Source organism: Carcharodon carcharias, chromosome 12, assembly GCF_017639515.1.
Source record: "Carcharodon carcharias isolate sCarCar2 chromosome 12, sCarCar2.pri, whole genome shotgun sequence".
Taxonomy (NCBI): Eukaryota; Metazoa; Chordata; class Chondrichthyes; order Lamniformes; family Lamnidae; genus Carcharodon; species Carcharodon carcharias.
Window position 1 is genome coordinate 70,519,512 of NC_054478.1, and position 15,232 is coordinate 70,534,743.

A 15,232-nucleotide genomic window follows, 5' to 3' on the forward strand; every position below is an offset into this window, starting at 1 on the left:
CAACTCGCTCCTCACTGATTTTCATCTGTGAAAATCCCAACTCCATCCTCGCTGACTTAATACAGTGAAGCCTCCGGATCCACCCTCGCTGATTTTAATCAGTTAAACTCCGGACTCCCTTCTCGTTGATTTGAATCAGTGAAGGTCCCGACTCCCTTTTTGCTGACTTAATATAGTCAAGGCACCAACTCATCCCTTGCTGATTTTAAACAGTGAAGCTCCCAATTCCACCCTCACTGATTTTCAACTGTGAAGATCCTGACTCCATCCTCACTGACTTAATACAGTGAAGCCTCCGAATCCACCCTCGCTGAGTTTAAATAGTTAAGCACCTGACTCCCTTATCGATGATTAGAAACAGTGAAGGTCTCGACTCCCTTCTCGCTGACTTACTCCAGTCAAGGCTCCAACTCCCCCCTCGCTGATTTTAAACAGTGAAAATTCCGACTCCCTCCTCGATGATTTTATACAGTGAAGATCCCGCCTCACTACTCACTCATTTTATACAGTGAAGATCCTGACTCACTCCTCATTGAGTTTAAACAGTGAAGCTCCCGACACCCTTCTCGCTGATTTGAAACAATGAAGCTCAGAATCACTCATTACTGAGTTTAAACAATGGAGTTCTTGACTGCCCCTCGCCTATTTTAAACAGTGAAGCTCCCAAATCCCGTCTCACTGATTTTAAACAATGAAGCTCCTGACTCCTGCCTCGCTGATTTTGAGACGTGAAACTTCCAGTTCTATGCTCACAAATTTCAATAGTGAAGCTCCTGGCTCCCTCCTCGCTCAATTTGAACAGCTAAGCTCCTTGAATTCCCCCTCCCTGACTTGAACATTAATGCTCCCTAATCTCTTCTCGCAGATTTTAAACAGTGAAGCTCCCAACATCGTTCTCGCTGATTTTATACGGTGAAGATCCCGACTCACTCCTCATTGAGTTTAAACAGTGCAGCTCTGGACACCCTTCTCGCTGATTTTAAAAACTGAAGCTCCCGACTACCTCCTCGCTGGTTTTATACAGTGAAAATCACAACTCACTCCTCTTGAGTTTAAACAGTGATGCTTTTGACTCCCTTCTCGCTGATTTGAAACAATGAAGCTCAGAATACCTCCTTACTGAGTTTAAACAATGAAGCTCCCGACTCCCCCTCGCCTAAAATCCGGTCTCACTGATTTTAAACAATGAGGCTCCCTCCTCCCTCCTCCCTGATTTTAAGATGTGAATCATCCAGCTCCCCCCTCCCTGATTTCAACATTTGAAGCTCCCGACTCCCTCATTGCTGATTTTAAGACGTGAAACTTCCAGTTCCATCATCAGTAATTTCAATAGTGAAGCTCTTGGCTCTCTCCTCGCTCAATCTGAACAGCTAAGCTCCTTGAATTCCCCCTCACTGACTTGAACACTAATGCTCCCTAAACTCTTCTCGCAGACTTTAAACAGTGAAGCTCCCAACTCGCTCCTCACTGAATTTAAGCAGTGAAACTCCGACACCGCCCTCGCTGATTTTAAACAGTGAAGCTCCCGACTCAATCCTCACTGATATTAAACAGTGAATCTCCTGACTCACAACTCCCAGATTTTTAACACTGAAGCTTCCCACACCCTCCTCGATGATTTTATACAGTGAAGCTCGCGACACCCTCCTCGCTGATATTAAAATGTGAAGCAACCGACTCCCACTTTCCTTAATTTAAACAGTGCATCTCCCGACTCCGTCCTCACTGATTTTCATCTGTGACGATCCCGACTCCATCCTCACTGACTTAATACAGTGAAGCCTCCAAATCTACCCTCACTAATTTTAATTAGTTAAACTCCTGACTCCCTTCTCGCTGATTAGAAACAGTGAATGTCCCGACTCCCTTCTCACTGACTTAACAAAGTCAAGGCTCCAACTCCACCTTCGCTGATTTTAAACAGTGAAGCTGCCGACTTCCTCTTAGATGATTTTATGCAGTGAAGCTCCCATCTCCCTCCTTGCTGATTTTATACAGTGAAGATCCAGACTCCGCACTCGCTGATTTTAAACAGTGAATCTCCTTACTCCCGACTCCAAGATTTTTAACAGTGAAGATTCCCACTCCCTCCTCGATGATTTTGTACAGTGAAACTCGTAACACCCTCCTCGCTGATATTAAAAAGTGAAGCAACCGACTCCCACTTTCCTTAATTTAAACAGTGCAGCTCCTGACTCCCAGCTCGCTGATTTTAATAAATGAAGTTCCCGTCTCATTCCTCAGTGCTTTTAAACAGTGAAGCTCCCGACTCCCCCGTCACTGAAATTCAACTGTGAACATCCCGACTCCCTCCTCACTGATTTTAATCTATGAAGATCCCGGCTCTTTCCTCACTGGCTTAATACAGTGAAGCCTCCGTATCCACCCTTGCTGATTTTAATCAGTTAAACTCCTGACTCCCTTCTCGCTGATTAGGAACAGAGCAGATCTCGACTCACTTCTCGCTGACTTAATACAGTCAAGGTTCCAACTCACACCTCGCTGACTTTAAACAGTGAAGCTCCCAACTCCCTCCTCACTGATTTTATGCAGTGAAGATCCAGGCTCCCCATTCGCTGATTTTAAACAGTGAAGTTCCCGGGACCCTCCTCGCTGATTTTATACATTGAAGCTCCCAACTCGCTCCTCGCTGATTTTATTCAGTGAAGCTCCTGATTCCCTCCTTGCTGATTTTAGACAGTGAAGACCACGACTCACTCCTCATTGAGTTTAAACAGTGAAGCTCCTGACTCCCTTCTCGCTGATTTGAAACAATGAAGCTCAGAATCCCGCCTTACTGAGTTTAAACAATGAAGCTCCTGACTCCCCCTCACCTATTTTAAAGAGTCAAGCTCCTGAATCCGGTCTCACTGATTTTAAACAATGAAGCTCCTGACTCACTCCTCGCTGATTTTAAGATGTGAATCATCCAGCTCCCCCCTCACTGATTTCAACATTTGAATCTCCCAACTCCCTTCTTGCTGATTTTAAGACGTGAAACATCCAGTTCTATCATTGCTAATTTCAATAGTGAAGCTCTTTGCTCACTCCTCGCTCAATTTGAACAGCTAAGCTCCTTGAATACCCTCTCACTGACTTAAACAGTAATGCTCACTAATCTCTTCTCGTAGATTTTAAACAGTGACGCTCCCAACTCCCTCGCACCTGATTTTAAACGGTGAAGCTCCCGGCTCAATCCTCACTGATATTAAACAATGAATCTCCTGACTCCCGACTCCCAGATTTTTAACAGTGAAGCTTCCCACACCCTCCTCGATGATTTTATACAGTGAAGCGCGCGACACCCTCCTTGCTGATATTAAAATGTGAAGCAACCAACTCCCACTTTCCTTAATTTAAACAGTGCAGCTCCCAACTCCCTCCTCACTGATTTTCATCTGTGACGATCCCGACTCCATCCTCACTGACTTAATACAGTGAAGCATCCAAATCTACCCTCACTGATTTTAATCAGTTAAACTCCTGACTCCCTTCTCGCTGATTAGAAACAGTGAATAACCCAACTCCCTTCTAGCTGACTTAACAAAGTCAAGGCTCCAACTCCACCCTCGCTGATTTTAAACAGTGAAGCTGCCGACTTCCTCTTAGATGATTTTATGCAGTGAAGCTCCCATCTCCCTCCTTGCTGATTTTATACAGTGAAGATCCAGACTCCGCACTCGCTGATTTTAAACAGTGAATCTCCTTACTCCCGACTCCAAGATTTTTAATGGTGAAGCTTCCCACTCCCTCCTCGATGATTTTATACAGTGAAGCTCGCGACACCCTCCTCACTGATATTAAAAAGTGAAGCAACTGACTCCCACTTTCCTTAATTTAAACAGTGCAGCTCCTGACTCCCAGCTCGCTGATTTTAATAAATGAAGTTCCCGTCTCATTCCTCAGTGCTTTTAAACAGTGAAGCTCCCGACTCCCCCGTCACTGAAATTCAACTGTGAATATCCCGACTCCCTCCTCACTGATTTTAATCTATGAAGATCCCGGCTCTCTCCTCACTGACTTAATACAGTGAAGCCTCCTTATCCACCCTTGCTGGTTTTAATCAGTTAAACTCCCAACTCCCTTCTCGCTGATTAGGAACAGAGCAGATCTCGACTCACTTCTCGCTGACTTAATACAGTTAAGGCTCCAACTCACACCTCGCTGATTTTAAACAGTGAAGCTCCCAACTCCCGCCTCGATGATTTTATGCAGTGAAGCTCCCAACTCCCTCCTCACTGATTTTATACAGTGAAGATCCAGGCTCCCCATTCGCTGATTTTAAACAGTGAAGTTCCCGGGACCCTCCTCGCTGATTTTATACATTGAAGCTCCCGACTACCTCCTCGCTGATTTCATTCAGTGAAACTCCCGGTTCCCTCTATGCTGATTTTATACAGTGAAGACCCCGCCACACTCCTCATTGAGTTTAAACAGTGAAGCTCCTGACTCCCTTCTCGCTGTTTTGAAACAATGAATCTCAGAATCCCTCCTTACTGAATTTAAACAATGAAGCTCCTGACTCACTCCTCGCTGATCTTAAGATGTGCATCATCCAGCTGCCCCCTCACTGATTTCAACATTTGAATCTCCCAACTCCCTTCTTGCTGATTTTAAGATGTGAAACATCCAGTTCTATCATTGCTAATTTCAATAGTGAAGCTCTTTGCTCACTCCTCGCTCAATTTGAACAGCTAAGCTCCTTGAATTCCCTCTCACTGACTTAAACAGTAATGCTCACTAATCTCTTCTCGTAGATTTTAAACAGTGACGCTCCCAACTCCCTCGCACCTGATTTTAAACAGTGAAGCTCCCGGCTCAATCCTCACTGATATTAAACAATGAATCTCCTGACTCCCGACTCCCAGATTTTTAACAGTGAAGCTTCCCACACCCTCCTCGATGATTTTATACAGTGAAGCGCGCGACACCCTCCTTGCTGATATTAAAATGTGAAGCAACCAACTCCCACTTTCCTTAATTTAAACAGTGCAGCTCCCAACTCCCTCCTCACTGATATTCATCTGTGACGATCTCGACTCCATCCTCGCTGACTTAATACAGTGAAGACTCTGAATCCACCCTCACTGATTTTAATCACTTAAATTCCTGACTCCCTTCATGATAATTGGAAACAGTGAAGGTCCCGACTCCCTTCTCGCTGACTTAATACAGTCAAGACTCCAACTCCCTCCTCGCTGAGTTTAAACAGTGAAGATCCCGACTCACTCTTCATTGAGTTTAAACAGTGAAGCTCCTGATTCCCTCCTTGCTGATTTAATACAGTGAAGATCCCGACTCACTCCTTTTTGAGTTTAAACAGTGAAGCTCCCGACTCCCTTCTCGCTGATTTGAAACAATGAAGCTCAGAATCCCGCCTTACTGAGTTTAAACAATGAAGCTCCCGACTCCCCCTCGCCTATTTTAAAGAGTCAAGCTCCCGAATCCAGTCTCACTGATTTCAGACAAATGAAGCTCCTGATTCCCTCCACGCTGATTTTAAGATGTGAATTATCCACCTCCCCCTCACTGATTTCAACATTTGAAGCTCCTGACTCCTTCCTTGCTAGTTCTATCATCACCAATTTCAATACTAAAGCTCTTGGCTCCCTCCTCGTTCACTTTGAACAGCTAAGCTCCTTGAATTCCCCCTCACTGACTTGAACACTAATGCTCCCTAATCTCTTCTCGCAGATTTTAAACAGTGAAGGTCCCAAGTCCCTCCTCACTGAATTTATACAGTGAATCTCCTGGCTCAATCCTCACTGATTTTAAACAGTGAACCTCCTTAATCCTGACTCCGAAATTTTTAACAGTGATGCTTCCCACTCCCTTCTCGATGATTTTATACAGTGAAGCTCGCGACGCCCTCCTCGGTGGTATTAAAAAGTGAAGCAACTGACTCCCACTTTCCTGAATTTAAACAGTGCAGCTCCTGACTCCCAACTCACTGATTTTAATAAATGAAGTTCCCGTCTCATTTCTCAGTCATTTTAAACAGTGAAGCTCCCGACTCCCCCGTCACTGAATTTCAACTGTGAACATCCGAACTCCGTTTTCGCTGATTTTCATTTGTGAAGATCCCGACTCTATCCTCACTGACTTAATGCAATGAAGCCTCCGAATCCACCCTTGCCGAATTTAATCAGTTAAACACCCGAATCCCTTCTCACTGGTTAGAAACAGAGAAAGTCCCGGCTCCCTTCTCGCTGACTTAATACAGTCAAGGCTCCAACTCCCTCCTCGCTGCTTTTAAACAGTGAAGCTCCCGACTCCCTCCTTGCGGATTTTAAACAGTGAAGCTCCTAACTCCCTCCTCGATGATTTTATGCAGTGAAGATCCCAACTCCCTCCTCGCTGATTTTATACAGTGAAGATCCAGACTTCCCACTCGCTGATTTTAAAAAGTGAAGCTCCCGACTACCTCCTCGCTGATTTTATACAGTGAAAATCACAACTCACTCCTTGCTGAATTTATACAGTGAAAATCACAACTCACTCCTCATTGAGTTTAAACAGTGATCCTCCTGACTCTCTTCTCGATGATTTGAAACAATGAAGCTCAGAATCCCTCCTTACTGAGTTTAAACAATGGAGTTCCTGACTCCCCCTCGCCTATTTTAAACAGCGAAGCTCCCGAATCCGGTCTCACTGATTTTGAACAATGAGGCTCCTGACTCCCTCCTCCCTGATTTTAAGATGTGAATCATCCAGCTCCCCCCTCACTGATTTCAACATTTGAAGCTCCCGACTCCCTCATTGCTGATTTTAAGACGTGAAACTTCCAGTTCCATCATCACTAATTTCAATAGTGAAGCTCTTGGCTCCCTCTTCGCTCAACTTGAACAGCTAAGCTCCTTGAATTCCCCCTCGCTGACTTGAACACTAATGCTCCCTAATCTCTTCTCACAGATTTTAAACAGGGAAGTTCCTGAATCCCTCATCAATGAATTTAAACAGTGAAACTCCGACACCGCCCTCGCTGATATTAAACAGTGAAGCTCCCGACTCAATCCTCACTGATTTTAAACAGTGAATCTCCTGACTCCCGACTCCCAGATTTTTAACAGTGAAGCTTCCCACCCCTCCTCGATGATTTTATACAGTGAAACTCGCGACACCCGCCTCGCTGATATTAAAAAGTGAAGCAACCAACTCCCACTTCCCTGAATTTAAACAGTGCAGCTCCCAACTCCCGCCTCACTGATTTTCATCTGTGATGATCCCGACTCCATCCTCACTGACTTAATACAGTGAAGCCTGCAAATCCACCCTCACTGATTTTAATCACTTGAGCTCCTGACTCCCTTCTCGCTGAATCGAAACAGTGAATGTCCCGACTCTCTTCTCGCTGACTTAACAAAGTCAAGGTTGCAACTCACCCCTCGCTGATTTTAAACAATGAATCTCCCGACTCCCTCCTTGCTGATTTTAAACAGTGAAGCTGCCGACTCACTCTTAGATGATTTTATGCAGTGAAGCTCCCAACTCCCTTCTTGCTGATTTTATACAGTGAAGATCCAGACTCCCCACTCGCTGATTTTAAACAGTGAATCTCCTGACTCCCGACTCCCAGATTTTTAACAGTGAAACTTCCCACTCCCTCCTCAATGATTTTATACAGTGAAGCTCGCGACACCCTCCTCACTGATGTTAAAAAGTGAAGCAACCGGCTCCCACTATCCTGAATTTCAACTGTGAACATCCCGACTCCCTCCTCACTGATTTTAATCTATGAAGATCCCGGCTCTTTCCTCACTGGCTTAATACAGTGAAGCCTCCGAATCCACCCTTGCTGATTTTAATCAGTTAAACTCCTGACTCCCTTCTCGCTGATTAGAAAAAAAAAAGGTCCCAACTCGCTTCTCGCTGACTTAATACAGTCAAGGCTCCAACTCCCATCTCGCTGACTTTAAACAGTGAAGCTCCCAACTCCCGCCTCGATGATTTTATGCAGTGAAGTTCCCAACTCCCTCCTCACTGATTTTATACAGTGAAGATCCAGGCTCCCCATCCGCTGATTTTAAACAGTGAAGTTCCCTTTTCCCTCCTCACTGATTTTAAACAGTGAAGCTCCCGACTCCATCCTCGTTGATTTTATTCAGTGAAGCTCCCGATTCCCTCCATGCTGATTTTATACAGTGAAGATCCTGACTCACTCCTCATTGAGTCTAAACAGTGAAGATCCCGACTCCATCCTCGCTGATTTTAAACAGTGAAGCTCCCTTCTCCCTCCTCACTGTCTTTAAACAGTGAAGATCCAGACTCCCTTCTCACTGATTTTATACAGTGAAGCTCCCAATTCCCTCCTTGCTGATTTTAGACAGTGAAGATCCCGACTCACTCCTCTTTGAGTTTAAACAGTGAAGCTCCCGACTCCCTTCTCGCTGATTTGAAACAATGAAGCTCAGAATCCCGCCTTACTGAGTTTAAACAATGAAGCTCCTGACTCCCCCTCGCCTATTTTAAAGAGTCAAGCTCCTGAATCCGGTTTCACTGATTTTAAACAATGAATCTCCTGACTCACTCCGCGCTGATTTAAGATGTGAATCATCCAGCTGCCCCCTCACTGATTTCAACATTTGAAGCTCCCAACTCCCTCCTTGCTGATTTTAAGACGTGAAACTTCCAGTTCTATCATCAGTAATTTCAATAGTGACGCTCTTGGCTCCCTTCTCGCTCAATCTGAACAGCTAAGCTCCTTGAATACCCTCTCACTGACTTGAACAGTAATGCTCACTAATCTCTTCTCGCAGATTTTAAACAGTGAAGTTCCCAATTCCCTCGCCCCTGATTTTAAACAGTGAAGCTCCTGACTCCCTCTTCACTGAATTTAAACAATGAATCTCCTGACACCATCCTCGCTGATTTTAAACAGTGAAGCTCCCTGCTCAATCCTCACTGATTTTAAACAATGAATTTCCTGACTCCCGACTCCCAGATTTTTAATAGTGAAGCTTCCCACACCCTCCTTGATGATTTTATACAGTGAAGCGCGCGACACCCTCCTTGCTGATATTAAAAAGTGAAGCAACCAACTCCCACTTTCCTGAATTTAAACAGTGCAACTCCGGACTCCGTCCTCACTGATTTTCATCTGTGACGATCCCGACTCCATCCTCACTGACTTAATACAGTGAAGACTCCGAATCCACCCTCACTGATTTTAATCACTTAAACTCCTGACTGTCTTCATGATGATTAGAAACAGTGAAGCTCCCAATTCCCTCCTTGCTGATTTTATACAATGAAGCTCCAGACTCCCCCCTCGCTGATTATAAAGAGTGAATATCCCAGCACCCTCCTCATTGTTTTGAGCAGAGAAGCTGTTGGCTCCCTTCTAGCTTAATTTAAACAGTGAAGCTCTAGAATCCCCCCTAACTGACTTAAACATTGAAGCTCCCAGCTCCCTTCACACTGAATTTTAAATAGTGAAGCTCCCAAATCCTGCCTAACTGACTTGAACAGTGAAGGTTCTGGCTTACTCCTCCCTGATGTTAATCCGTGAAGCTCTCTATTCCCTCCTCACTGATTTTAAACAGTGAAACGCCCGAATCCCCCCTTGCTGCTTTTAAATAGCGAAGCTCCTGACTCCCCCCTCGCCGATTTTTCTCTCCTCACTAATTTCAGTAGTGAAGTTCTTGGCTCCCAACTCGCTCAATTTGAATACTTAAACTCCTTGAATATCTCCTCACTGACTTGAACAGTGTTGCTCATTAATCTCTTCTCGCTGATTTTAAAAAGTGAAGCTCCCAACTCCATCGTCGCTGATTTTAAACACTGAAGCTTCTAATTCCCTCCTTGCTGATTTTAAGCAGTGAAGCTCCGACTCCTTCTATGATTTTCTACAGTGAGGCTTCCGACTCCCTCCTCAATGACTTTATGCTGTGAAGCTCCGGATTCCCCCCTTATTGATTTTCAACCGTGAAGCTCCCAACTTCATTATCGCTGATTTTAAATAGTGAAGCTCCCGGCTCCCTCTTTAATGATTTTAAACGGAGAAGAACCTGACTCCTTCCTTACTGATTTTAAACAGAGAAGCTCCCAACTCCCTCCTCAATGATTTTCAACAGTGAAGATCATAACTCCCTCCTCGCTGATTATAAACAGTGAAGCTCCGGTCTCCCTATTCACTGATTTTAAACAGTGAATCTCCCGACTCCCTCCTCACTGATATTAAAAGGTCAAGCTCCCAACTACCTCTTCACTGATTTTAAACAATGAAAATTTGACTCCCTCTTGCTGATTTTAAGCTCTGAAGCTCCTGACTCCCTCCTCACTGATTTCAACAGTGAAGCTTCCCACTCACTCCTTGCTGATTTTAAACAGTGAATCTCCTGACTCCCTTCTCGCTGATGTTAACAGTGAAGCTCCCGACTCCTTTCTCGCTGATTAGAAACAGTGAAGCTCCCGACTTCCTCCTCACTGATTCTAAAGAGTGAAGCTCCCGACTCCCTCCTCGCTGATTTTAAACAGTGAATCTCCCGACTCCCTCCTCACTGATTCTAAACAGTGAAGCTCAGGACACCCTTCTCGCTGATTTTAAACAGTGAAGCTCCCGACTCCCTCTTCGCTGATTTTAAACAGTGAAGCCCCCGGCTCCCTTCTCATTGATTTTAAACAGTGAATCTCCCAATTTCCTCCTCACTGATTTTAAACATTGAAGCCCCTAAGTCTCTCCTTGCTGATTTTAAATGGTGAGACTCCTGTATCCCACCTCAGTGACTTAAACAGTGACGCTCCTGGCTCACTGCTCATTGAATTTAAAGAGTGAAGCTCCAGGCTGCCCCCTCACCTATTTTAATCAATGAATCTCCCGAATTCTTTGTCTCTGATTTAAAATAGTGAAGCTCCAAAATCCTGCCAAATTGACACAAACAGAGAGGCTCCTGGCTCACTCCTCGCTGAATTTAAACAGTGAAGCTCTCAGCTTCCCTCTAGCTTAATTTGAACAGTGAAGCTCCTGAATCCCACCTCACTGACTTAAACAGTGATGCTCCCTACTCCCTTCTCACTGATTTTAATCAGTGATGTCCCAGAGTCCCTTCTCACTGATTTTAATCAGTGATGTCCCAGAGTCACTTCTTGCTGATTTTAATCAGTGACGCCCCAGAGTCCCTTCTCGCTGATTTTAATCAGTGATGTCCCAGAGTCACTTCTTGCTGATTTTAATCAGTGACGCCCCAGAGTCCCTTCTCGCTGATTTTAATCAGTGATGTCCCAGAGTCCCTTCTCGCTGATTTTAATCAGTGACGCCCCAGAGTCCCTTCTCGCTGATTTTAATCAGTGATGCCTCAGAGTCCCTTCTCGCTGAATTTAAACAGTGAAGCTCTCAGCTTCCCTCTAGCTTAATTTGAACAGTGAAGCTCCTGAATCCCACCTCACTGACTTAAACAGTGATGCTCCCTACTCCCTTCTCACTGATTTTAATCAGTGATGTCCCAGAGTCCCTTCTCACTGATTTTAATCAGTGATGTCCCAGAGTCACTTCTTGCTGATTTTAATCAGTGACGCCCCAGAGTCCCTTCTCGCTGATTTTAATCAGTGATGTCCCAGGGTCCCTTCTCGCTGATTTTAATCAGTGACGCCCCAGAGTCCCTTCTCGCTGATTTTAATCAGTGATGCCTCAGAGTCCCTTCTCGCTGATTTTAAACACTGATGCTCCCAGCTCGCCCCTCGCTAAATTTCCAGAAGCTCCCAGCTCATTCCTCGCTGATTTTACTCAGTGTATCTCCTGGATGGGCCCTCACTAAATTTCCATAGTGACGGTCTCGGCTCCCAGCTCACTGATTTAAACAGTGAAGCTGCTGGCTCCCTCCTAGTTGATTTTAAACAGTGTAGATCCCAGCTCACCCCTCGTTAAATTTCCACAGTGATGTTTTTGGCTCCCTCTTCACCGATTTTAAACGGTGAAGCTGCTGAATCCGTCCTCGCTGGTTTTGCCAAGTGAACTTGCCGAATCCCTCATTGCTTACTTTAAAAAGTGAAGCTGCTGGTCTATTTACACTAATAACTATTTACAAGCCAAGTCTCTCAAGAGGCTTTTTTGGACATGTTGAGCGCCGCAGTTCAACAATCTTGGCTGGTTTTTCTGAGACCTCTTTTTCAGGGAGCAGTTGTCCACTGGGTTCCTCAGTGGAAATTGGCAGGTTTGTCTCCCTGACCCCCTCGGGTCCCACAGGCCCCACCGGTACTTCCAAATCATGTGATCTGTCCTCTACATGCGGCACAAACTTAAGCGTAGATGAAGACTGCCTTTCTTTTTGTGAGATTGCTGTTCCTTTGTAGAGATGATCCACTTGTTGTCTAATTATTCTGCCATTTACCGATACTTTATAGGAGAGGTGTCCAGTTACTGCACTCGCCTCGCTTAACAGCCAATTTAGACCATGTCCAAAGATCTTCGTGAGGGCCGCATCTCCCACCATGAAAGTTCTTTTGCAACAATGACCATCATGCCTGGTCTTCTGTGCCTCTTGGCTTTTCTCCACCCTCCCCTCTAAATTCAGCTGGATAAGGGTCAGGCAGGTGCAAAGCCTGTCATTGTGTGTGGCGTGGTCAGGTATGTAAACAAGAATCGGGACAATCTCATGCCGATGGAATCCCCTTCCATCTTTTTCATCCCAGATTTAAAGGTTTGGACTGCCTGCTCAGCCACACCATTCGATGTTGATAATAGGGAGATGTTTTAATATGAGTAATGCTGTTAAGGGTCGAGAACCTGTGGAACTCCCTGCTGGTAAAAGCAGTCTCGTTGTCAGACACGAGGACCTTCAGCAACCCATGCACTGCAAAACTCTGCCGCAAATGGTCTATGGTGGCAGCCAATGTGGGCGACTGGGCTTCAGAGATGTCCATCCATTTGGAGTGGGAGTCAATCAGTAAAAGGAACATTGTGCCCAAGAAGGGTTCCGTATAATTGATGTGGAAGCACACCCATGGCTGCCCCAGCCATTTCCACGGGTGCAATGGAGCTAAGGGGGGAGCTTTTGCACCTGCTTCATTGAGGACAGCTTTTGACCAGCATTTCTATATCCAAGTCCAAGCCACCACAAATAACTGCGCGCAATGTCTTCATTCTGGAGAGCGCTATGTAGCTCAGCTAATAATGGCCTTCATCCTCACGGGGCATGATTACACTTGCTCACCAGAATAATATGCCACCCTGGCAGGGGAGTTCATTTTTGTGGTCAGAATAGGGCTACCACTATCAAGGGCAACCTTTCAGATTGATCTCCATATGTCACTGAGACTTGACACAACCCTTTCAGTCTTATTTCTTCACCTGTGTATGCTCTCAGTTTAGTGTCCAAAACTTACAATCTTAAAGGGTGGGTTTGTCTATTCAAGTATCTGAACGTATGCTCTCCAATGACGGACATCGAAGCTCTAGTATCAACTTCCATCTTAATGGGCTGTCCGTTGACTATAATGGCTAACTGGATTAGCTCGGCTCTACCCACTTTCAGGTTATGTGACTTTATTTCTTCTGGTTCTTCCATGAGACATGTGCCACGATTTCTTCCTTTGTCTTTAAAATGCTGTCTCAGCCTATCTCTGCAGTGCTGCCTTATGTGACCATAGCAGTGGAAAAAGCATTTGACTTGTTTGAATTGTTGATCGTCCATTAGATGCATTCCTCTCATTCATTTTTTGGGTTTTTACTGTGGTACTGCTGTTTTTTACTGAGCTGTACATACGGGCCATTTCCTGCCTGTCTGTGGGGTCCAATGTTACTGGCCTGTTCCGCCCTGCCAGATGCGCTATTTTGTGCATCTCTTACAGCTTCTGAATTTCTAACAGCGCTCTCCAAAGCTATGGTTACTTCTATGCCTTACTGAAGTCTAGATTAGCTTCAGCTTGCAAATGTCTTTGAATAGTGTCATCTCCAATCCCGCATATCAGCCCATCTCTCAACCTATTGCTAATGGGCATTCCAAATTCGCAATGTTCCATTTAATGCCTTTAAAAGGGCAACATAGTCAGCTATTGTCTCCCTTGGAAGCCTATCCCTTGAACTGAACTTGAAGTGCTGCATAGTAACTGAAGGCTTTGCTCTCAGGTGGCTCTGTACAATTTTTATTAACTCATCGAAAGTCTTTGAGTCTGGGGCGCTAGGTGACATAAGGCTGCGGATCAGCCTATATGTTTTGTTCTTGTAGGGGGCCGCTTTGCTCGTGAACTGGTTGCACCCTTGTCTGTTGGCAGGAGAGTTGATTTCAATATATTGCAGAGGCAAAAATGAAATGAAGCACATGCTATTTATTTACACAGTCATGCAGTCAATCTGCTCACACTCTCTTAAAGGTGTATTGGATTCAAATTACCACATCCCCCCCTTTACTTGAAAGTACATTTTACAATATATTAACTATTTACACAAATAAACTATTTACAAATTCAGTCTCTCTGGAGGGTTTCTCAAACATGTTGACCGTCGTAGTTCTATTACTTTGGATGGTATATCTGAGGCCTCCCTCTCAGGAGTTATCTGTCCACTAGGTTCCCCAGTAAGAACATGTAATTTTACCTCTTGAACTCCCTCAGGCTCAACGGTCCTACATGTACTTCCAAAACAAGGGGAGTTCTTCTACCTGTGGTGTAGACTCCATGGGGAATGTTTGGCGCACCTTTTCTTGTGGATCTGTTTCCCTTTTCCTGAGGTGATGGACATGTCTCCTGATTATCCAGCCTTCAACTGATATGTGATAGGACAGGGGTCCTGTCACTGCACTGACTTCACCTGATAGCCATTTAGCCCATCTCCAAAGTTCTTTGCAAAAACTGCTTCTCCTACAGTGAAGTTTCTTTCATAACTATGGTAATCATGTTCCTTTTTTTGGGCCTCCTGACTTCTCTCTACCCACCCCACTAAATTCAGCCTCGTGAGGCTCAAATACATCCTGAGATGCCTCTTCAATAATAATTCTGTAGGGGCAATACTGGTGGTCGTATACGGCATGGTCTTTTAGCTGAGCAGAAAACATGATAATTTCATTGCTATGGAGTCCTTATCTAGTTTTTTCATTCCGGCTTTAAAGGTCTGGACTGTCCTCTCCACCAACCCATTGGATGCAGGGCGGTATGGCGAGGTTTTGACATGTATGATGCCAATGATACTTATAAGTCTTTGGAATTCCCCGCTGATGAATGCGGTTCCAGTAACAGGCATTATTATCTCTGGTAAACCGCGTATCGCAAAATACTGATGCAATCTGTCTATTGTGGTGGC